We start from the raw sequence: 24,871 nt of genomic DNA, 5'->3' as shown, positions 1-24,871 counted from the left end.
GGGCCTCGCAACATATCAACTTCCCCATGGACGACCTCAGCCAGGCAGAGAGGGAAGTGGGATTCCACCCTGTGGCTGGCTTCCCACGTGTACAGGGTGTAATCGATTACACCCATATAGCAATACGAACACCTCCACTTGAGCCAGGACTGTTTATCAACAGAAAGGGGTATCACTCCATCAACACTCAGCTCGTTTGTGACCACTGCAAAAGATTTCTTCACGTGTGCGCCAGATTCCCTGGCAGCTGCCACAATTCCTTCATTCTGAGGGAATCCAACATCCCGGGCCTCTTCCACGCAGCGAACAACCTTAAGTGCTGGCTGCTCGGGGACAAAGGATACCCCCTGCACATGAGGCTCATGAAACTTCTGAGGAACCCCATCAGTGAGCAATAGTGCCGAACAATGACAGCCACATTGCCACCATGTCTATAATTGAACACGCGATAGGACTGCTGAAGATGCGATTTCGGTGCCTCAATCATTCAGGGGCAGCATTTCAATATGCACCAGCGAGATTGGGTCGAATTATAGTAGTGCACAATGTGACGCAACAGAGAGGAATACCGGTTGATGAGGCTCCATGCCCTCATCCATCAACCACGTCTGCTATCCACATTGAGGAATAGCAGGAGGAGGAGGAGGAGGACAAACCTATGGGTAAAGCAGTGGCTCACCTGGCTGCTCATGAGGCCAGGGAGTCACGAAAAATATGTGAACGCTTCTCGTAAGATCAGAAAGTGTGAAGAGCCCAGTCCTCACACCACTTGGAAAGACCAGTGCCAATACCAGCAGCACCCCCCGCACACTGCACAAAACAGTCCTGCAACTACACATACACCCACTGTAAAGTGACCCACTGGAAGGCATCAAGTGTCACAATTCATGATGAAGCACATGAAAGGGCACTACCACAAAAGGCAGTCAAGAATGGGCAAGACGTGGCAGTATTGGTGAGAATGATAACATTTAATGTCACTTTAACAAAAAATAAATATAAATGAAAAACATGACAGTCTGTCAGACACCCTTGTGCATACCCTTTTTGATCACAAATCCTTAGCCTTTCTCTTCCTACTGCTTCTACGTGGTGCATCCCCTGAGGCTGCAGCAGAGGTAGTTGCAGGTTGCTCACGTCCCTGGCCGGATTGCTTAGATGCTTTCGGCCCACGCCCTTTGGGTTTTGGAAGCCCGTGAAAGCCCCTCTTAAAGAATGCTCCACGTGCACCTCTGCTGGGGCAGACTTGGCCACATGGAGAGGAGGCAGCATTGCGGGTACTGGTTGTGAGGGGGGCAACGGGTGAGAGGTGGGAGCGCTTTGAGTGGTGTCTCCACTTCAAGTCCCCTTTCACCATCATCCTTCTCCTGGACCAGGCCCACATCGCTCTTACCCACCCTGCAGGAGAACAGTTTGGAGGACATGTACGATGCCTTGGAAGCCCAGTTGTAAAGTTTCTGTCTACCTGTTCAAGGCAGCAGAACGTTGTTCACCATTAGTCCAAACAGCCATTGTCAGGGCCTGAATGGACTCATTTGTGAGCCGTGCTTGAAGCTCAACAGAGGCTAGCCTTCTCTCCATCGCAGACATTCCTGCACTTACCTGCGACACTTTCTCAGACATTTCCACAGTTACCCGTGACACTATCTCAGACAGTTGCTCACGTCCCTGTGACACTATCGCAGAGATTCCCTCCCGTACCTGTGCCACCATTCCACTAATGCAGGAGTTGGATTCCTCCATCCTCTGCGCTATTGTGGAGAGTGTGCGTGGCACCTGTTCCAGTACCTCGGAAATGTGCTGCTGCCCCTCGATCATTCTCCTTTTAAAGGATGGCTCCGGGGTTCAGCATCTGTGTCCAGCTGAGCACTGCGTGGCGAGGGGTGCGCCCACCGATGCGGATTCTCCACAGCTGCCCCTTCCATCAGTGCCTGCTCATGCTCACTTGTGTGAGGTGACTCACCAGGTGCCAACCCAACTAACTGACTACTAGGACCCACCGAGGTGTGAGTATCTGCGCTGGTGGATGACTCACTAAGATGTGACGGTGCACCCTCAGAGGGTGGGAGCTCCTCTGAGGAATCGCCCTCTCCCGTCACTGCTGTCGCTAAACAGCCTGTAAGAGAACAGAAGGCAATATTAAGCATCATCACAGATGTGTCATGATGTGATGAGCATACTGAGGTGTTCAACATGTTAACATCAATTCATGTTGTATGTGATGAATGTTAAAGTTGTGTCACCAGACGTTTGTGAGGTGCCAGTCTCGACGTCCCCAACGGACAGGCGCTCGAGGGTGCGGCTGATCTGCAGGGCTTCCTCCTCCACGTCTGTGAGGAGCACTATTTGTTGCGGCCCCCCTCCAGCCCTCGCCCTCTCCTGTGCATTTTGTGCTCTCTTCTAGAAGGGGAGAAAGAACAGACATGTGAGTGAGTGATGGTGAAGTGGCCAACCGATGAATGCTTTGCTTTGGTTGAGGCTGACCGTGAAAGAGGTGCATAAGAGGGTGAATATGAGACAGAGACTTCACATTGTATTAGGATTGGGTTGAGTGGTGGTGGTGGGGTCACAAATGGGGAGGTGAGGAAGTGCTCAGGAAGTGAAGGTAAGTTGAGGATGAGCCTTAAGTGGGCATGAGGAGTGATTTGATAGAGTAGTCTTGGCAGTGCAGAATGAGTTGGGGGATGGTGTTGCTGATGTGGTACACGGAATGTAGGAGAATCAGGAAGTGTACTCGCTTTTGCTGACCTAGTTAGGTCATTGAAATGTTTCCTGCACTGGACCCAGCTGCGGGATATGTTGCTGCTGCTGGTGACCTCCTTTGCCACCTCGAGCCAGGCCATCTTGGTTGCAGAGGCAGGGCACTTCCTCCAGTTGGCTGGGTAAAATAGTTCCCTCCTCCTCCTCACCCCGGCCAGTTGCAGCTGAAGTGAGGCATCGCTGAATCTTGGATCAGCCTTGCCCCTGTGCTGCTCCATTGGGTCTTCTTGCTCTTTGCCCCAGCAAAGTCCATTGGAGCAATGACCCTTTAAATCTAGACACTCCAGCTGACAGCCTGTCACGCGGGTGCGCAGCCTGCCCACTGAGCAGCTTTCGGTCGACAAACCCGGGAACAAGGTTAAGGGGCACCAATTAAGTCGCGATCGCGTGCGGAACGGTAAGTTTTTATTATTCGGGTTTGCCGTGCACCCTTTGACCCCCGCTCCATCCCGCCGCCCTTTTACAATTGAGCCCCTTGTGTTTTTTTTCAAAGATTTGTCCAGTTCTACTTTCACAGGTAAAATGGATAAAATGAATGCTTTGCAATGGATCGTTGTGCAAAATTGACTTTCAGGTTACACTGGCTTGTGGAAGATAAACAATAGTGTCATGGCGAGTGAATGAGCTGATGTGGGGGCGGGGCGGGGAGGGGGCACGATAAACGCCAACACAGACTGGTTGGGTCAACACAACTTGTTGGGTCTAAAGGGGTTGTTTTCGTGTTGTAACTTCTGTGTATTTCTATGTGTATGTTGTAGCCAGTGCTGTGGAAGCCATCGATAACAATAAACGGGCAGATTCCATTGGGAGCCATGGCAAACAGAATTATTTCTATTTAAAATGGTTCTATATAATCTAAAAGTGATGTGAATTGCTCTTTTTGCCACAAAGTAGTTTAAGCTCCACGGTGCATGTAGATAATGCACATAGAGTCTGCACGCTTAACGCATAAGGCCAAAGCAACATCAAACATCCCTTACTATGAGCTGGTGCTAGTTTAGTTTGGCACCATTGCGTAATGCAAACTTTTATATACAGCAATAAGGATAGTTATGGTTAGTAGCTTTCATATATCCTCACTCATATGGGTGTAATCCCAAGTTCATGTGTTGCAAAATACTCACTTATACAATTATTTCTGTGCAAATCCTACACTACAAAACTTCAGTCGAGAAAGGGAGTCTGCTCTCTGAATTTTGTTGCAAAGGAAATACACAAGGAATCAAACAGATATCTCACCTAGTAACTGCACGATGGGCCGATTGGCCTCCTGTGCTGTGACATACTATGATAATTACTGTCAACTTCCAGAACATTTAATTTGTTGCTTAGGGACACTAATTAGATGCAATATTGGTTACCGTTAAAAATGCTTTTATGCTTCTATTGTGAAAGGTTTATTTTTTATATTTTAACTTCCGAATCACATGAAGTTAGAGGATGATTTATATGTTGCATCACTGCCTGACAGCCCATCGCTATCTTGTCATTTCAGTTACTTCGTAGTTTTTTTTTATCAGGTTTCAGAAAGGAATTTGGTTTCATGAGCTGTTAGGCTCTGTCACGGTTCAGTATGCTTTGGCATTTTTTTCACAGAAAGGAAGTGGTCATGAGCAATGTTAAGATGTGTTTTTTTTAACAAAAGCTGGCCTAAAAGGGGTCACCTTCCCAAAACAGCCCCATATTGAGTTACGAAGCAGTCGGCAGATGAATGGTATTTACAATGAAAGGTGGGATGTTTTCTCGGAGACCTAAACAATGGGCAATTCGTTAGCCATATCTGGTTATTCAGAAGAACTCTTCAGTTCGTGGTGTGATCTGAGATCTGTCAGAGATCTTTTTGATGTCTGAGATCTGTCAGAGAGGATTTTAAAAAATCAGAAAACAGACACAAAGGGGGGAATTTTAGCCTAAACCACCCAGCAGGAAACTGACTGGATTGGATCAGCTATATGTTTTACACTCCGCCCAATTGTACTTTCCATTACAGTCAGCCGAGTACAGAGGCAATGAAGGGATATAGAGAGATTGTATTTGTAAATTGAGTTACACGACCAACTGGAGTGGTCTAGCAATCACATATACCTTTTTTTTTGAACCGGTACATGGACAGAAGTTATACTGATTGATTGTAGTAAGCAACTTTCATTAATCTCACAGTTACCTACTGTGGAATAAAACAGCTTACATTACAAACCAAACTTTGCCTCACCCAGCATTGACTTGGTCTGTTCGGAGAGATTGAAGGAGGATAAGTACATAAGACATGGAATTCCAGTTCAGATTACAAGGGAGTTTCATTGTTACACTACCACACAAGTAGATAGTTAGTGGGAGTCAGCTTCCATTTTTTAAAAAAAGGCGCTCAGAACACTTAAGGGGTCGATTGACACCACTGCATCTACGAAGATAGCTGCGGCAATCCCAAGTTCATAACGGGTTGCTTTGAAAACTGATTTAGCGGCGATATACAACTTCTGTTACATTTTCTGCAAACTGGCTGTCCTGGTGGCTTAACTAATAAATGCACTGCCATTATGGAACTGAGCCTCACAGACCACAAAGCTCCCAGGTTTGAACCTCTGTCTGACTGAGTTAGCTAATCTCAGCCAAGAGAGCAGTAGGTGTATTACTATCGGTCTCAATGTGCTTTGGCTAGGAAGGGGAAAAAAAATCAACCACGGTTCCTATTTATGATCAATATCCAACAGAAATGCATGAGTGTGGATGTCAGGTAAGGACAGGGTTGGGTTCAGCAGTGATAGCCACAACAGTCGAATTGCCTGCGAAAACTTATACATGAAGAATGACCACTTGGTTGAGGTACTGGATGGCAGCTGTAATCCAGCATGAGTAAAAGGCATTAGCAGAGGAGAAAGGAAAATTCGAGGGACAAAAATTCAAGGTTTTGAGTAAAGTTTTAAAATGATATCCACTTGTTAATTTAGTTTGAAATGGTTTGCCAGGAAGTGAAAACCGTCAGGAGCATCCAATAATTTTAAACACACTAGGGCTGACAATGCAGTCTGTGGTACCCGAAGGGTTGCAGCATCTCTCATTATTGGATGCTTTGACCTGCTCAACGCCCAATGTCTGCAGCTCTCCATAGTTTGAGTTACAAGCAAAATTGGTGCATTGAGCTTGGGTATATACACTACGTGCAAGGCTCATTAAAGCCCCAATTTCTACTTGAGCAGTGTTCCAGAGGTGCGGTGCCATTTGCAATATGTGTCTCAAGGGAAGCCTTCAACAGAATAGATGTGCAGCTCTTTCCTCCACAAAGAACTATCCTTCATTGTAGGACCTCATGGCTTTTAATGCTGATCAGCACAATGAGCATTTTTTTGTGGAAACCTTTGTTTTATCTGTTGATGCATTTAAGGGGAAGCTAAATAAGTACATGAGGGAGAAAGGAATAGAAGGATATGTTGATCGGGTGAGGTGAAGTAAGGTGGGCGATGACTCGTGGAGCATAAACACTGGTGTAGACCTGTTGGGCCGAATGGCCAGTTTCTGTGTTGTAAAATTCTATGTAATTCAAAGAAATGGCACATCTTTAAGAGCAGCTATCAATTCTTTAACAGCTACTGATGTTCAATAACACGCCCATATAATCTTTGCACTCTACCAGTGTGCTATGTGCTAAGGACACGTACTGAAGTACAGTTGAAATATTAAACCTCCCATGATGAGATGTGGTCAACTTGGAATCCCACTGGCACGGCCAGCACTTGACATGCAGCAGCCCCGGCACTGCTTTGCCAGAACCACATTATTGGCCCCTCTGCCTTTAAGTTGTCACTTCAATAATGTAAATATTTTTATTGGATTTGTTTCAGAGTTGGCCAGGGATTTCCTGTAATAACACACTGGGTAACAGCCATTCAGGAAACCATACACACATCCATATGATCTATTCCCTTGGTCATTTTAAATAATTCATTTTTGGCTTTTTCTTACCCTTGTTTTATCAGAGGAAGTGATTTCCTCTCATCAAACTCTGAGCAGCAATGGAAAATGAAAACTAACATAATAACTGTGGTGCTGTAAATATTCCAGTTATAAGCTGCTGCCAACAATAATCTATGGAAAGCAATGTGACTGGAGCACATTATGGTTAATCTTATGTTTGGAGAATCCTTTTTGCAAAACACATATGTTGTTGGATTATCGTTATACTGTTATACATATTTGAAAGACCTTTAGTCAGTTTGTCCTTCAGAATGCAGCAAGCCTGTTCCCGAGGCATTACATAAGATCCCTTGGCTGTGGGACCCAATTATCATGTGATAAGGGGAAAAATGGGATGTCCTTGGCTGATGAACCACCATGCTACCTCTAAACCTCAGTGGAGCGACCTGGCTATTTTTTCAGTTACGAGTTTTTGCATTAACAGGTTTTCAGTTTATACTCTGGACACTTCTTGTCGTGTTTGATCTGCTTTTTGAAACATTTCTACTTGTTCCCCCATTAATGCTTTTTGAAATACAGGTTTATATGAGTGTTAGTTGTTTTCCACACTTAGGCCTTGATTTTTAAAGGGGAAGTCTGTTCTTCTGAATAACCAATCATTTTTGAATGTTAGCAAAGGGTGATGTCTGGCTATTAATGGTTTCTTTCATTTGTGTCCTTTTTTATTGGTTAATATTTACCAATTGCTGGTGCAAGACAGCCTAGGAGCAGGTATTTAAATAGACCTCCTACTTTTGTGGCATCATGCAAAAGCTGCCGACTTTCTATTCACAATATCACTGAAGATAAACTTATTGATTGCACATAAGTGGACGTTCTATAGACATCTGCTTCCAGATTGCCTCTTACCAACACTTCATCATCGTAAGAAAAAAATGACTGAATGTACCATTATCTCCCTTTATAATACTGATGGATTATGGGGAAATTCGGTAGAATAGACTTCTTTAAAGTGAATTGCGCACCAACAATTCAGTGATCAGAGTTTTAGTATAACAAAGACTCTGTAGCAAGGCATGATAAGACTTGGGTTCCTGTATGCATTCCCCTGTATTGTAAATTCACAATCCTGCCCAAGCAATCAAGGAAAGACACTGTGTAGGAGTGATTTGTTTCTTTATAAAGAGGAAATCACAAGGTGAATCAGCCTCATGTCACTCACATAAGTCTGTTAGCATCTCATTACAGAAGAGCATAGAAGCCTGAGGGCAGGATCTTTTCCACCATCTCAGGTGTGGAGTGTTACATTGCACAGGGAGACTTTAAGAGCAGATAAAAAAAAACAGCTTTTGTTCTGCAAAAATATATTTTATATCAGTAGCTAAGTCATAATAACCAAGAGTTCAATCCTCTCAGTGCTGTTAATTGATCTAAACTGGGGGCATGGGGGAGGTGGTAGGGAGTTGTCTGCATTTGGTGTTGGTGCCCCTGGGTTAAGGAAAGAAATGCTAATGAGAGGGTCCTGCTCCTGATCGCTATCTAGCAACCCATGTTGGTTTGGTTATGATGACCTCCATGATAAAATAGCCTGATAACATGCACTGTATAACTTCACACATGAAGAATAAATATTTGGATGAAGAACCAGAGGGTTATTTTGGAACCCTACCCCAGCAAAGAATCAATACCTTCAGTTGAAGAGTACGGGAAGGGAGAAGACTGGCAGGAAGAATAGAAACAATAATAAATACTTATTATGGTATGTTTTCTAATGTCTCATTAGAGGGGTAGATTAGAGTCAGGCTGAGTGGTTCTTTGTAAAGTATGTTCATGTCCCACAGTGGTGCGTTTAATGTAGGACAAGATGAGTTCCATGGGATGTGTCTGCCAGATAACAGTGAGAATTCAAGAGCATTAAAATTTAATATTTCAATTTTGAATTTGTCCCTGAATGTTGGTGCAAAGCTCAGCAGAAATTAGTTTAAAAATTAAATAGTTCCATGTTGCCAAAAAGGCAAACTGCCCCCAATTCATTGCCAGTTAGTGGTTGTGCTCTAAGGCGATCCAAGTGTTACATCATTTGAGCATGTCCAGGCTCTCTGGAGGAGCCCATCATTTGGGCAACAATGAAGTGCACAGCCTTAGTTGAAGACTGCTGATGAGCACACACATGGGAACGTAGCCCATCTGTAACCTTTGGCTTTTACATTAATGGCCACCTTTCATACAGGGGCAAGTCCCAGAAAATCTACTGTCTGGATTTTCTATGTTACAATGCATTAGAGGATTTTGAAAGCAACAAAAAAGTCTTGTCCACAAAGAGTTAATAGTTGAGGAGGAATTAAATATTAACCATGTCTCTTTTTACACAGTTTTGGAATTCAGTAGCCTGCTATATACTGTGTATCACTTTAATATTTAAGTTGTAAAATGACTCTTCAGCTTTCTTGAACTTTAGGTGACCTTGCCCTTCTACAAAAATAGGTTCTGTTTGGTGTTTGCTGCCTTCTGCTTGCATCCTTGTGTAACTGTGTATTCATTTATTTAATGTTAGTGACTCACATTTGTATTGTGTAGTGATTTCTAATTTCATCCTCTTAAAAATGACTCAATGAAAGCATGTGCACCCATGCAGATAGAAACAATAAGCTGCATACTGCTTCCTGGATGAAACCAGAAAAAGTATTGTCCATTTAGGGAATTTAAATTCTCCCACTCTGTCTCTGGTTTATTCAAGTTTTGCCCTTTTGTTCACATCTGTTGAACAGTTTTAAAAAGTTATATTTTTCTCCCTGCCAATCTCTTTTCCCCCACCCTCAACTGTTAAATGTTGACTCATACTGCAGTATAGTTTCACGGACCCCGTCTGATCTCCAATACCTCACCATATGAAGTGAACCGAGACAGTTTCTGCAGGTTTTATGACCGTGGGTGGGGGAGGGGGGGTGGGGGTGGGGGAAGTTCACAACCAAGCCCTGACAAAAAACTTTCCAACAAGGGTCACTGGACAGTCACCTGGAACGGGAACCTTGGATGAATTGTTCCATTTCTTGCCATGGAGCTATAGGTGTCAGTTCCAGTGGTCTGGATATATCTAAGCTGTAGTGATAAAGACCTCTGCACCAAAGCTAACCATACTCCTCGCGAGCTGTTTCAGCACAGCAGTGACACTAGCATCTCGCCCAGATACGTGATAGCTACAAAAAAAGGAGAAATCTAACCTGGCCAATTACTGCCCTATCAACTTCCTCCCAATTCTCAGTGAAGTGATGGAAGGAGTCAATAATAGTGCCATCAAGTGACATCTACTCACCAGTAATCTGCTCACCGATGCTCAGTTTGGGTTCAGATATGCTAGAGGCTAAGTGAGAGTAACTGCCCTTGACATCAAGGCAGCATTTAACCAAGTATGGTACCAAGTAGACCTAGCAAAACTAGCAATGGAAGTCGGAGGAGAAACTCTTCAATGACTGGAGTCAAACCTGACTCAAAGGAAGATGATAGTGGTTGTCAGAGGCCAGTCATCATTGCCCCCAGGACATCAAAGAAGGCGTTCCTCAGAGAAACGTCGTTGGCCCATCAATGACCTTCAATTTGACAAGATCAGGATAGAGTTGTTAGCTGATGATTCCACGGTGTTCAGCTCTTTTCATAGCTCGTCTGATAATGAAGCAACCTATGCCAGCTTACCATACCTGAATAATATTCTGCCATGGGCTGACAGGTAGCAGGTAACAGTTGCACCATATAAATGCCAGATAATGACCATCTGAACAAAACAAAGACCAGCAATCTCCTCTTGACCTTCAATGACACCACCCTCACTGAATCCCCCACCAACAGCATTTTGGCGGTCACCATTGACCAGAAGTTTAACTGAACCAGCCATATCAATACACGGCTACAAAAACAGGGCAAAAGCTGTGGCTCACATCCTGACTGTTCAAAGCCTCTCTACCATCTACAAAGTTCAAGTCAGGAGTGTGACTGAATGCATACCACTTGCCTAGTTGAGTTCAGCAGCAATAAAACTTAAGACGCTCAATACCATCCAGGACAGAGCAATTTGCTTGATTGATGCCCCTGCTACTGGATTCAATGACCATTCTGCCTTTCAGTATTTATGATCTTCAGGATACACCTCAGCAACTCACTAAGGTTACTTCGACAACACCTCCCTTCCCTGAGGCTTTACCACCAAGAAGACTAGAGCAGCAATTTTATGAGAACACCATTGTCTCCAAGTACCCCTCTAAGTCACACTCCATCCTATCTTGGACATATACCACCATTCATGGTTACTGGGTCAGAATCCTGGAATTGCCTTCCTAACATCATTGTGAAAGCATCACCACCACAAGGAATGCAGCAGTACTCACGGCAACTTGGGATGGGCAATAAATGCTGCCTTGCTAGCATCACCAAACATCCCGAGAACAAATTAAAAAAAAGCTCTCATACTATGACGAGTATAAAATGCAAAATTATGTGAAATTTGGGAACTGTGACTCATGTCTTTGAAAGGGAAAATTACTTAGAATGTTTTGATCTTTTGGAATAGGATGTTCATCTCTTCTGACACATTGCAATGGTGGTGTTTTTTTATGTTCTCTTTAAATACAATGTGAATCCTATTTTTATATCAAAAGGTTAATGGTTTTGGAAGTGCTGTAAATGACACAACTTTTGAATTCATCACCCGACTATTCATAGAGTTCACATAGAATTCAGACATGTTTGATGGCAGTTAACAGTTAGATGTGGCACAAGTCTAGCTCATGGAGCTTTGTCTAACATGTGATTCACTGTAATCCAAATTCAAGCAGATTACTTTTAGTAAGATAAAGGTGAGGGGTGAGAGTTCTTGCTTGGTGATGTGTTCCTATTCATCTGTACTCTGAGTTGAGATTGTACTAAATCCCTGAAATATCAGATATTGCCCCAGCAAATCTGACATAGTAGTGCATTCTAGTATATTTTTCTTACGTTGAGGTTCTCTAATAACCAGAATAGCGAGGTTGCTGAGGTGTCAGTGTTAATCTTTGTCAATTAATGTTGCTTCCTATATAATTCACAGTATCAGTGGACACATTGCAGGAGGTTGTCCAGTGGAAACAGAGGGCCAAGGGGAAATGAATAGTCGACCATCAGCCAGCAGAGGTTGATCTAGGGCCCAGTGGAGATATATAGTGGCTTTGGGTGTTAGCAGCGCGCACCAGTGAATCCAGTGTACCAGCAGAGGAGCAAGGAGCAGTGGGAGCAAAACCCCAAGGACCAAGAGGAGTGAAGTCCAAGAAGTCCAAGAAGCCATGGGAGGGTGAGGGTGAAAGGTATACCCACATGATCAGTACAGATGAGGAAGCTGGTCCAAGAAGTAGGAGATGAGAAGCACACGAGGTTATGAGCAACAGTAGGAGCTGGTCCAACCCAGTCCAACAACGGGTGACAGAGGAATTCTGAAGGATGAGTGGAGTCAGCCGCCACATGAAGCAAGATCATTCAGCAGGAAGGGAGCAGAATCTAGAGCAGGATGGGAACCAGCAGGAATAGATCAAAGCTAACTCAGCATAGTGAAAGATTCCCAGCAGAGGAGCAGAAAACTGAGCCTGTGGAAGCCTGATATAAAGGTAGCTCAGCAGAGAGTACAGTCTCAGTAGAAAGTGGTGGCAAGAGTGGAGGTCACAGAAAAGCCCAGAAGTCAGCAGAAAAATGGATTTCATGTCAGGAGAAGACAGATTTCTGACCAAGACCCAACACAACAGCAGATTAACGTTTCTTAATTGACTCGAGTTTCACCTCTTCACAGTAGGTAGGAAAGCATATTTTTTCACACCGGTTTTGCAGAATTTACTTTCATGATATAGAGTCCTAAGTGCTGCATCACGGAATGGTAGAACTTAGTTTCGTTTGCACAATCCTCCTACCCCTCATACACACACCGAGCCCAGATTCTCTCTACTTGTAGGAAAGTGACTGGGCCTCTACTCAATGCCTTCTGGAACAACTAATTACTTACACAAATACACTTTCCTACATACTGTGAATTATATAGTCATGGTCGACTATTCATTTCCCCTTGGCCCTCTGTTTCCACTGGACAACCTCCTGCAATGTGTCCACTGATACTCTGCCCATCGGACAGCTCCTGGATTCACTTCCTCTCCACAATTCTCTCTGCACTTGGACATTGGTTTGTTGATGCTTGAAGCTGACTTCACCCTGTCTGCCAGTCAACTTTATCCCACCACTGGATTTCCAGAATTTAACTTTGGACTCCCTCATATCAAGTGCTCCCTGTCTACAACCAGCACGTATCTCTCCAAATCGCTCCATGACTATGCAACCTGAAATTCAGTTCGGCCATCGCTCTGGACCCAAGCCCATTACTTCTAGCTCCTTTTTTTTGTTCTCATGGGCCCTTCTCTCCTCTCTTCCCACCTTCCTGTTGCTCAGTCATTTCTCCCATCTCCTCTGATTTCCTAATCTCCTACCACCATTCCAGGCTTGAATTCCCTTTAGATAAAGCCACATCCACTTTCTGTGCCCCTCTCGGCATTCTCGGAAGGGCCCATCGGGCACTTGTAACTGCCTACTTACTAGCAGCAACTCCAACTACCCTTCCTTTCTCACCAACCTTCCCACAAAGCATGCCCACTGGGGGATAATCCCACCAACCTCCTTTCCATCCAACTCAACCCACCCACCACTGCCCCCTCAGGGTCTACCAGTGGACCAACAATCACCCCCCTCTTCGTATTTCATTCCATATTCTGCTTTTGCCTCAGCCCATCTGTTGTTGAAACTCTTGTCCATGCTTTTGTTACCTCCAGAATTGACTATTTCAAAGCTGTCTTGGCTGGCTCCCCATCCTCCACCCTAGCTTCAGCTCATCCACAACTCTTCTGCCTGTAGCCTATCCTGCACTCAGTCCTGATCACCTATCACTCCTTTCCTTGCTCACCCACATTGACTCCCGGTCCCCCAACTCCTCAAACTCATGTTTAAATCCCTTCATGGACTTGACCCTCCCTAATTCTGTCCTGTGACCTCCTCCAGTCCTGCAACCCCTTCAGAACTCTGTTCCTCCAACTGTAACCTTGTGTATCCTAGCCGCTCCCCCCACCCCCACCCCTTCATTGGCGATCGTGCCTTCCGCCGTGCAGGCTCTATACTCTGGAATTCCTTCCTTGACCCCTCCACCTTCCTCTCTTCCTTTAAGGCCCTCCTTAAAAGCCACCTCTTTGACCAACCTTTTACCACCCCTCATAAAATCTCCTTCTTTGGCTCGGCATTCATTTTTTTGATTATGCCCCTGTAAAGTGCTTTGGAATATTTTTCCACATTAAAGGTACTAAATAAATGCAAACTGTTGATGAAGAAACACTCGGATCGATTTTCACCACATTCACCTGGTGTTAACGGGCCTCGAAATGGGGTGTTATTAGCACTGGCGATATGGCTGGATCCATTTTGAAAGGGGCCTGCCAAAGTAAAAGTGCCCACCTGTTTCAGGTGATGGGTCTCTTTTAATATGGAAATCAGAATACCGTACCATGCAGACTCCAATCAGTTCCACGAGGACTGCTAAAGCTAAGTGTTGAATGATTTTTATGGGAACCGTTTGGTTCATTAACGTTAAATAGATGCACTGTTTCATGAAAAAAATGGGGTTGATGAAGCTGCACTGCAACTTATCATGTCCCTGTAATGTAATAAAAATAATTCTGGGTCCTTCTCCCTCTTCAAACAATAGGGCTTGCCAAACACCTCTCGTAAAGACCACTCGTCCCCCCTCAGAAAATGATTTCTGATTTGTCATGTAACTGGCACAGTTCTGTGAGTGAGCCAGCAAAACATCTGACCTTTTCATAGATGCAGATTTTTGCCTCCTTTTGGGACATTATTTTTCAGGCACTGAGAGGAAGTCAGGGTGAGCCAGACTTCTGTTGGTGTTGTTGACTGAACTGAATCAAAAAAATAGTACATTGCACCCAGCCCCCCACTGTGAGACTTGCTGTTGAAGTGGTATGAAACATGCATTTAAACTCAAAGAATGTTTGGCTATTTAAAGGTCTACAAATTGCATGTTACTTCTCCAGCACCTCATGATGGATGGAAGTAATTTTACCCAATGACTGCTCCCCGGTTCCAACAAGCCATTTACAAGTGGGGCTCTGGAGTGTCATTCTGTAAATTTTCAATCCTTTCATACCTGCAGAACTACGTCAAATGAGACTCGGAGGTCCCATTGTTAGTCAAGGACTGCAAAGTTGTCAGTCAAAAGTTGGAGCTACAGTATAGAGAAACATATCATAATAAATATGCACAAAGAAACAACAGTTTGGAACTCTTGTTTTGTTCTGTTTTGCACTACACACATCTAGGCAAGCTGCGACTTTAACAAAAGAACTGAAATTGTTATTGCGAGCTCGTGCTAAAATTAGAAAGGAACTTTATTATGTTAAATAAATGCACTGAGAAATACAGAGGGCCATCAACACGCAGAACTATTAAATATACATTGTGTGTACTAATTAGTAAAGCCACTGTCTGTCAGATTTCCAACTTTAAGAAGCTCTTGAATACTGTGGTCACATAACTTGGTTAATGGATTTCAAAAAATGTCCTGCTATATAGTCTTTTGATGATTTAGAAATAAAGGGCACTAAATTGGGCCGTGTAGTGCCTGTTGTTTCAGCGCTACATGGCCTCTCCAATGGCGTCATGGATGCACACGTACGTTACCAGCGTGACGTGCGCCAGCCGCCATCTTGGTACAGGAGTTAGATAACGAACGCTGGAATCATGTAAAGTAAGGAGAAAATGGCTTCAATCAGTGCACAATGCTGATTTAAAGTAATACACACCATTTTGGGTCTTAACGTTCAACTTAGCGCACAGTCTTAACCCCGATCATCTGAACGTGTCTTAGAGTGCCTGGAGGACCCCCCAACAGCGCTATTTAAAGGGACCATGCAGGATTTACAGGTTAGTGGCTGAATTATTGCTTCTGGCTGCTGAGACATTTGTAACTGTTTTTGGAGGTCTCCTATACTTGAATACTAGGATTAGGGGGCATAGTCTAGCATTTAGAGCCAGGACGTGCAGGAGTGAAGTTAGGAAATGCTTCTACTTGCAAAAGGTGAGAGAAGTTTGGGAAGCTCTTCTGCAAACGGCAGTTGATGCTAGCTCAATTGTGAATTCTAAACCTGAGATTGATAGATTTCTGTGAACCAAGGGTATTAAGGGATATGGGGCTAAGGCGGATATATGGAGTTAGGTCACAGGTCCACCATGATCTCATTGAATGACGGAACAGGCTAAATGGCCTACTCCTGTTCCTGTATTCCTATATTCCTAGAACTTCCTGCTCTTTTACCTGCCTCGGTTCAACATTTCCTCAGAAAGACCTAATGCCGAGGAGAGCTTAAGCTCATTGAATGGCGGAACAGGCTCGAGGGGCTGAATATCACTGCCAATTGCTGCCTACTGATATGCACTACCTTCTCCTGCAAGAAAGCGGAACGTGTGTCTGGGCGATGTGCCTGTCATGTATTAATAGCTGCCAGTGTGTGTGGCCTGTGATTTGTGGGTCGGAGGTTTGTAACAGTGGTAATGTGTGAGGGTGAGAGGAAGCATCTGATTGGCAGATTTGAGTACTAATGGAAAGAGTTTGTTGGTATGTGGGTGTTGGGGGGTGTGGTGTGTGGAGGAGTGGATGCAGCTAATGGTGCAGTTGGTAGGAGATGCCACTTGACATTTAACCTCACTCACCTTGACCACTCATGTCAAAGCATTGAACTTCTTCCTGTACTGCATCCATGTTCATGATGCTGTGCACCTGGCATTGACTTCATCCCCTACTGCCTCCCGCTACCTTTTGGGTTTGTGTCTGGAGGGCCTCTTGCTGCCCAGCCCAGTGGATATAGAATGTCCCTCCTTCTGTCCACCTCTTGCACCAAGGCCTTTGATGCTTGCACTCTCGCAGGCCTGGTACCAACTCAGATCGGCAGATTGGTGAGGTTTGGCATGCAGATTGGAGGATGTGGGATTTAGTGGTGTGGAACCTTTATTCAATGTTTTAACATAACTCATCAGCATGTAAACATAGGGATGGGACCTGCATCTATGCTTTACGTGTGCAAAGTCTGATCTCCGTGCAGACAGCAGGCTGTTATATTCAGCAAATAACAGGTACCAGCTAGCTTTAAGAGATTTCTAACAGATAGCCTGCCTTTAAGAGATTGGAGCTCCACCTGCTGGTGGAAAGTGCAAATTGCATGGAATCCTCATTCAACGCTGATTTCCAACGCAGATTGCAGGTGAGTCCTCAAGCCTGACAAAAATCTCGTCCTGCCTGTGCCGGGACCACTGGGCGTGGGGTAATAGCGGATCATGCTACTCCCGCCCAAAAACAGGCCCTATCCAATTTTTCCCCCATAGACTCATGTGTTTTTTCAGCACTTTATTATTTTAGCTATATGTTAAGCTATTTCTCTCTAAATACAATTGTACATTTCACCCACAAAATCTGTAATAATTATTTCAAGGACCCAACGTGGACTAAACTAAGATCAGATTGAGCAAAAGGAATAGTAATATTAACATTGAGTGTCTACTTTCTCAGAGAAGATAGGGTGGTTGCATTTAACTTAGATAGTATCACATCACATGGTAAATAAACAGGAAACATGCAGCATGACAGAATCACATCAGTTGAGTTAGTATATTCAGTGTTCCAGGTTTGTGACTGACCTTACAAATCCCCAATATGATACTAGTGAAGCACTGTAATCTGTTTTCAGCCAGTCTGATCTCCACACCCTTGTCCCAGGTACCAATTTCACGCCACTCTGATCAAAAAATATATATAAAAAACAACCTTGTACCTTGCAAGAAATATCTCTCTAACTCACTGACTCTGTAGCCCTTCACCGCTGAGCCAATCATTCTCCTATCTCCCCCTTCTCTTCCCAACCAGCCCTAGCTGCTCCTTCTGTCTCCTTCAGCAACTCTCCATCCTGGCTGGTCAGACACTGCAGGAATGTAATAATTCTTTTGTATCAGTATTAATGTAGACTTGACTCAACTTTTACAGAGAAGAATGTTTTATTTGAGTGTTGCTAAGGGTACTTGTTGAAAAGAAAAATCTGGAAAATTCACATTTTTGGTCATTGATTATTCATATGCAAGCAACACTGAGTGTCTTTCAAGATGGAGATGTATTAGTTATAGTGTTGATGTGGAGATGCCGGTGATGGACTGGGGTTGACAATTGTAAACAATTTTACAACACCAAGTTATAGTCCAACAATTTTTATTTGAAATCTACAAGCTTTCGGAGGCTTCCTCCTTCGTCAGGTAAATGTTCAGGAGCTCCTCGAAGCCTACGCATTTATACATATAGAACAATACATGGTGTTTACAGACTGCCCCTGCAACTGCCCGTTGCCAAGGCAATCACCGTGTTCAGACAGAGAGGTGTCACCTACAGAACCCCCGAATACACATTCAACAAAAAAACAAACAGGAAAACAAAAGAGAGAGAGGCAGAAACATCCGGAAGGCAGAGAAAGCTAGCAAATGACCCATTATATTAAAAACAGATAGCTTTTGTTCGCTGGTGGGGTAACGTGTAGCGTGACATGAACCCAAGATCCCGGTTGAGGCCGTCCTCATGGGTGCGGAACTTGGCTATCAATTTCTGCTCGACGATTTTGCGTTGTCGTGTGTCTCGAAGGCCGCCTTGGAGAACGCTTACCCGAAGATCGGTGACTGAATGTCCCTGACTGCTGAAGTGTTCCCCGACTGGGAGGGAACCCTCCTGTCTGGCGATTGTTGCGCGGTGTCCGTTCATCCGTTGTCGCAGTGTCTGCATGGTCTCGCCAATGTACCATGCTCTGGGGCATCCTTTCCTGCAACGTATGAGGTAGACAACGTTGGCCGAGTCACAGGAGTATGAACAATGCACCTGGTGGGTGGTGTCCTCTCGTGTGATGGTGGTATCTGTGTCGATACATATACTAGATCATCGACACAGATACCACCATCACACGAAAATTCACACATTTTTTTTCCACATCGTTCACCTGAGGAAGGAGGTAGCCTCCGAAAGCTTGTGAATTTAAAATAAAATTGCTGGACTATAACTTGGTGTTGTAAAATTGTTTACAATTGTCAACCCCAGTCCATCACCGGCATCTCCACATCATAGTTATAGTGTGTAATTGTTGCTCTGTTTATTCCATCATTTGTTAATGATTTTTATCACTTGACAGAACCTAACAATTAATGAGTGAAGTAATATGCATTCAAGAGAGACCCTCATTAACATAATTCCTGGGGAAGAATATTTCAGTTGGGTAAATAGTCTGAACTTCAGATTTATTTGCTGTTTTGAGTGAACAAGGCAGACATTGTGTGGTATGTATTAGGAGGCCCCATTTATATCCAGACCTAAGGTAGCTGAAAAGAAAAGTCTTCTCGTCACGTTTTGTTAAGTAGAGAGGAGAGCTGATTCCAATTAGATTTCTTTCCAGATATGCCAATCCATCAGCCAAAAATTAGCAAAAATGTATATTTTCATGTTACCAAGACCTTGATTGATCTTCAAGAATTTCAGATATTGTATCAAAAAAATCTGTTTAAAATGTTAATCTTTGTTCTACGGTTCTGTGATTTCACTTAGCAACAGAAAATAAATGTGTTGCAGAGTCTCATTGGAATATTGCCGAAATCCAGGCTCACTTCATAATTGAGAAAGACTGATAGCTGATACCTGATAATTGACAGAGTCATGAGTCAGTTGTTCAGGTCCCTTTCACAAGTGGAATGCATTGTGTAATTTGCAGTTTTCCATATTCACATACTTAACACAGTAACAATATTATAATGTCAGTAATTGAAATTATTTTTGAGTTACTCATAATAAAGACTATTGCAAACATAAAAGGTACTTCATAACTCTAACTGTAAGTCATGTGGCCTCTGCAATTGTGAGTATCTACCATTTTAGCAAATTCCATGAGTATATGTGGAGGATGACACTGATGGAGTTGTCTTCATCTGAAGCATTACGATATTAAGTGAGGCCACTATTAACTCTTTTTCCATTTTATACTGGGTGAAAATCTCATCTCAGCTCCCTAGCTTGCTACTGCAACACATTCTGTTTTCAAGGTGGCTGACAGGCACAGGAAAAGCACTGTTTAGTGTGCAGGACAGGCTTTTGCCTTTTATCTGTTTAGGAAAGAGAGTCCAAAGAAGCAAGAGGCTGCACAATTGAATAATGTGACTGGTTAATTAAGAGTTCAGCTTTCTAAGCAGCAATTTATTCAATTCAAATATTTTCATAATTGTAGAATCCATGGTCATATAATGGATATAAAAGAATCTTTATGACAAGGTATATGTTTTTTTCTCTGACTAGAGACAGAACCTACAATGAAATTACCAATAATTTTAGCAACATTTTATTTTAAGCCTCTCTATTGATGTTATTATACTCTACAATCATGTTTGTGACATAATGTAGAATGAACAAATTCATGGTTAAAAGTTTTCTTCCTTAAATACATAAACCTAACCATTTGGGAAAATATTTTTGCTCTTTAGCCCACAGTATTACTTTATTAGCAATTACCTCTTCTTTTAAAACTGCATTATACTACGAACAAATCAAGTGCCTGCTTAACCATTATCAAATACATGAACAGATATATATATATATATATATCATGCCAGTTTGTCTTACAGTAAATGGCCTTGTGAATTATGAGATATCCTATGAATCATTGTCTTGTTACAGAATGAATCTTTGACCAATTTCCTGACCAAAAAGTTTGATGTTAAATACTTTTTACGTACTTAACCTCAAATCTTTTGGTCAACAAATTGCAAGTGTGTGAATTGGGCAGAACTCTGAACATTTTAGAAGCCGTTGTACTTAAAGTCGATTGAAGAAATTGAGTGCAATTATCGCATTAGGACAGATTTCCACCTATGTGCCAACACTCAGTTCGCTGTAATAAAGGAGAGAAAAAAGGGATGATGAACCATGTCTTTCCCCCTGGAAGATGCCGAAGGACTTCCTGGAGATCACGAGGGGTGGAGAAAAGTGCTTAAGACTGAAGCAGATAGAAGTGAGGGGTTAGGCATGTGAATTAGGCAGCATGGCCCTTCTGGGGCCTCTTGCCTCATTTTCCTGTTGGGCCATCGAGTGAGCGTCCAGTAGGAACAGTATCCATTAGAAGCGGGTGTTAGACCTTGCACCCATATCGGAGAATCTGAGCAGGGCCTGGTATCACGAGGTAAGTGTTTTCCTTCTACGGGGCCAGCAGAATGCAGATCTGGACTGGTTGCTTTTTGGCTGATATTTTTGGACAGCAGCCAGAAGGGCCCAAAGACAGAAGCCATTACCACAGGCCTCACAGTCTTGAAACAATAGCCGGATCTCCATCCTCGATTTTGGCTGCAGACCTGTTCCTGAGCAACATTAGGCCAATGCTAATGGCCTGAACTCAGAAATCCAGGTATGATCAGGTCATGTTAGGTAGACAGTACTTCATGTGGGAGAAGGGGAGAGGAAAATTGGGGCCCTTGACATAACAAATTCAAAAATTAAATTCAGAAGCTTCCCCAATGGCTCAGTTGTTAAAGACCGTGTGTAGGTTCTTCCTCGTATGCAATGAGTTTCCTTTAGGTACTGGATAGCAACTAGTGGTCATGGAACCATCCACAGTAAGGAGTCGATGCCTAAAGTTGTGGATGAGGAAAAAATAGGCCATAAAAGAGAAAAAAAGACAACCTGCTGTGTATTTCCAGCATTTTCTATTGCTGTTTCAGATTTTCAGCTTGACACCATTTCTTTTTATCTTTTCCTTTTAGCTGAATGGTTTCACTGTATAGATATACTGAGGAAATTCTCTACATACACAATTGGTGAGCCTCAAGTAAGACTAGCAAAAAAAAAATCGTGTAGATTATTAGATATGTGAAGCAAATTCTCTTCAACAGCAGCTAAAGATGTGTCAATTAGCTCCTTTTGAAAAAAAAGCTTCCTGAATTTCTGCTTAAGAACAGTATTGAAGGTTATAAGGATAAGTACAGGCATAGAGTGATCAAATGCTCTGTGGAACACTATGATTCCTGTTCTGTTGAGACAGTGGAAATGTCATCTCTGGATTGCAACCAGTCAGGGATGAATAATGTAGAATGTAATGTTGGACTGATGTCATTTTTTTTTGGCTTGATTACCTTTGGGGACCAGGAGGAAATGTCAGTTTTCTCTTCTTGGAAGTTTTACCTATAGTTATTCACCTGCCATGCAAGTGAATAGCCACAAAATTAATCTGCTTTCTTTGTACATTTAGTGTTGATATTTGAGTATGAAAAACATTTTGTTCATAGCCCAGCCTTTATAAACGACAAGGTTATGTGCGGGTTATCCTCTTGGTTCATTTGTTGAGCGTTTCTCCCCCTCAACACAGCATAGCCTCTGTTTCTTACAAATTGACTTTGACCTTGAAATTCCACAGGGGATCTACCGGTCACCCGCTGAAACTCTGGCAGGAGACCGGCCCAGGGAAATAGCATTAATGGCTGAAAAGAGTTAGGGCAGGAGACCAGTCGAATCCTTCCAGAATTTCAGGGCTTTCATATTTACATAATTTAGCATTATTTCATTAAAGAAATAATCTGCCGAAAAGAGGTTAAATCACATATAATCCTAGAGATCCCTGGTGGGGATATTAAAGGACCACCACTTACCATGTTCATATGAAATTCCTCTGTCCGCTATTTTAGAGGAGGCATTAACTTGTTGAAAAGAAAAAACTGGTTTAGTGCCTTAGTTAAAATAACAGACGAATGTGTTAAGTATTTGTCTACTAATAGCACCACTAATCATTTCTAGGAGATATTTGGCAATTACCTTCGTATTTTATGATAACTTAGTCTATTACTTTTATGTGGTCTGTGCCTAAAGGATCCTGGCAGAAAAATTGGTTCACCTCTGACATCGGGCATGAACCCAGCGGCAAACATGAACCGCCACGCCGAAACTGATGAGTAAGACGCCCACGCGAAAGTAGTCCTCCTGCATCAACAGGACGGGACCTGTGTGCTGGGCAATGGTTGCAAAGAAGATGAAAATCTGACGGCACCACGAGTCTGAGTGGGGGAAGAGATTGGGAGGGGATGAGCCCTAGCTGGCAATGGCCTGCAGTTTTAATGTGGAGCCAGACACAGCACCCCTCCTTCTGGCTCCACATACAGGTGAATAAAAGATTGTTCACTTTGGGGGGGCAGCTTCCAGCAGTCCCTTTAAAGACCGCTAGTTTGGCTGCTGTGAACCTGAGGAAACTGAATGCAGCACAACGCATGTTGAGTACTGTGGAGGGGTTGACCGAGGGAATTCCAGAGAGTGGGACCTAAGTGACTGAAGGCATGGTCACCAATATTGGGACACAGGGGCGGGTGAGGCAAAAGAGGTCGGAGTCAGAGGAAGGGACAGTATGGAGGGCTGGATAAGGTGACAGAGATAGGAAGGAGTGAGGCCATGGAGGGATTTAAACACAAGGATGATCATTTTAAATCTGAGGTGCGGGGATCCGGAAGCCAATGTAGGCCCGTGAGGGTAGATGTGAGGGTGATCATGACTTGGTGTGGGATATGATATGTAGAGTTTTATTTATGAGTTTATGGAAGGTAGATGATGGGAGGCCTGCCAGGAGAGCGTCGGAAGAGCCAGGTCATCCTTAATATAGTTTACACGGTATTTCATAGTCTTCCTCAATCTTGTTCCTTCTACATAATAATCTTTGCTGATATGTTATCAATTATTTTGCTGGAATGTTTGAATCAACCCAAGACTGCTCTTGCACACTTTGTCGCAGTTACTTGCAGAGCAGCTTTGGAAGAGACTTGAGAGCAGGCTGCCCACCTGCCTTCTTGGGCAGGCAATGATGTGTTGCATGAGGAACCTATGAAAGAGCAGAAAAATAGAAAGTAAGACAGAGTGAAGCAGTTGCACCTTCACACTAATGACAGATGGTCACACATGCACAGGCTTCCTTTCAGAATGATACCACAGCACCATGTAGTTGTTTATCTCATTGTGACAGTTTGTATCGGTAACATTTCTCCATGTTGTTTGCAGGATATTATTAACAATTGCTGGATGCATGCTTGAAAGATTCACTCCATTGTTAGACTGTTCTGTGCACCACTGGTAAATGGTAGTATTTAATTATTGTGACTTGCCAGTCAGTCATAAAATAAATCTTCTTGCCTACATCTTTACCCTTATTTTCCTCACCTCATCAATTACAAATATATTTTTTACTTGGATCATTTTTTCACTCTGGTTATTGTACGAGTCCTACCTAATATTTATTGTCAAATTAACATGATCTACTGAACTAAGTTGTCTTCCAAGTAAGATGGATAACTTGAATATTTGCTTCTGGTCATTTTACTAGCTGTGAGTGGAATAAATTAATGCCACTGTATTCCTTGCCATTCAAACCAATGAACTGGCTTAGAAATAAAACTTGTTTCGCACGGGCAGTCAGATACACATTTTTTAGAGCTTTCACGTTGATGATGTGCTAGCAATAACGGAGGTGCGCTGTTGCTAACACGTGATCAATGTATAAGAGGTAAACTAAACATCTCCAATACATACAGGATCGGATTTCTTAAGAGCTGATGTCAGAGACATCACAAAATGTGGGTATACATCTTATTAGCCCTCCAATCAGCAGGGTCCAGAGGGGACTGGCAGCACACTGCAAAAAAAAATGGAGAGCATTTTTTGTTGTTCACCTATCGCTGTTTGAACTCTGCTCTCCCAAGGCCATACGATAATATAAAACTACATTTTTACGTGTAGCAGGTTGGTTTATCAGGATGACAAAGCCTCATTAAAGGGGAAATCCAGAAAAAAAACTGCTAGCGCTTTGTTTTACTGTTTAAAATCCAAATCCATGTTTAATCATCTCCACAAAATGGAAACCTGCATGTCATGAATTATTAAACCATGATTGTGTCATTGATAACCTAATTTGAGCCCATTTCCCCCATACGCACAATAATTAAAGTTCTTCTTCTGTCTTTTCCTGCCCCCTCACACAGTATAAATAGTAGGTCACCTCATTCACATAACCAACTTCCTAAGCACATTGGAAGTTCTTTATTA

General features: G+C 43.2%; 1 protein-coding gene across 10 annotated transcripts in view; it reads left to right on the top strand.

The window, feature by feature from the left end:
• The window catches only part of nrxn1a (neurexin 1a), a 1,536,646-nt gene that overhangs the window by 1,299,891 nt on the left and 211,884 nt on the right, over positions 1-24,871 (top strand). The gene's annotated exons all lie outside the window — the stretch shown is intronic.

This window comes from Heptranchias perlo, chromosome 8 (assembly GCF_035084215.1).
Source record: "Heptranchias perlo isolate sHepPer1 chromosome 8, sHepPer1.hap1, whole genome shotgun sequence".
Taxonomy (NCBI): domain Eukaryota; kingdom Metazoa; phylum Chordata; class Chondrichthyes; order Hexanchiformes; family Hexanchidae; genus Heptranchias; species Heptranchias perlo.
This window is presented reverse-complemented; position numbering and strand designations above follow the sequence as displayed.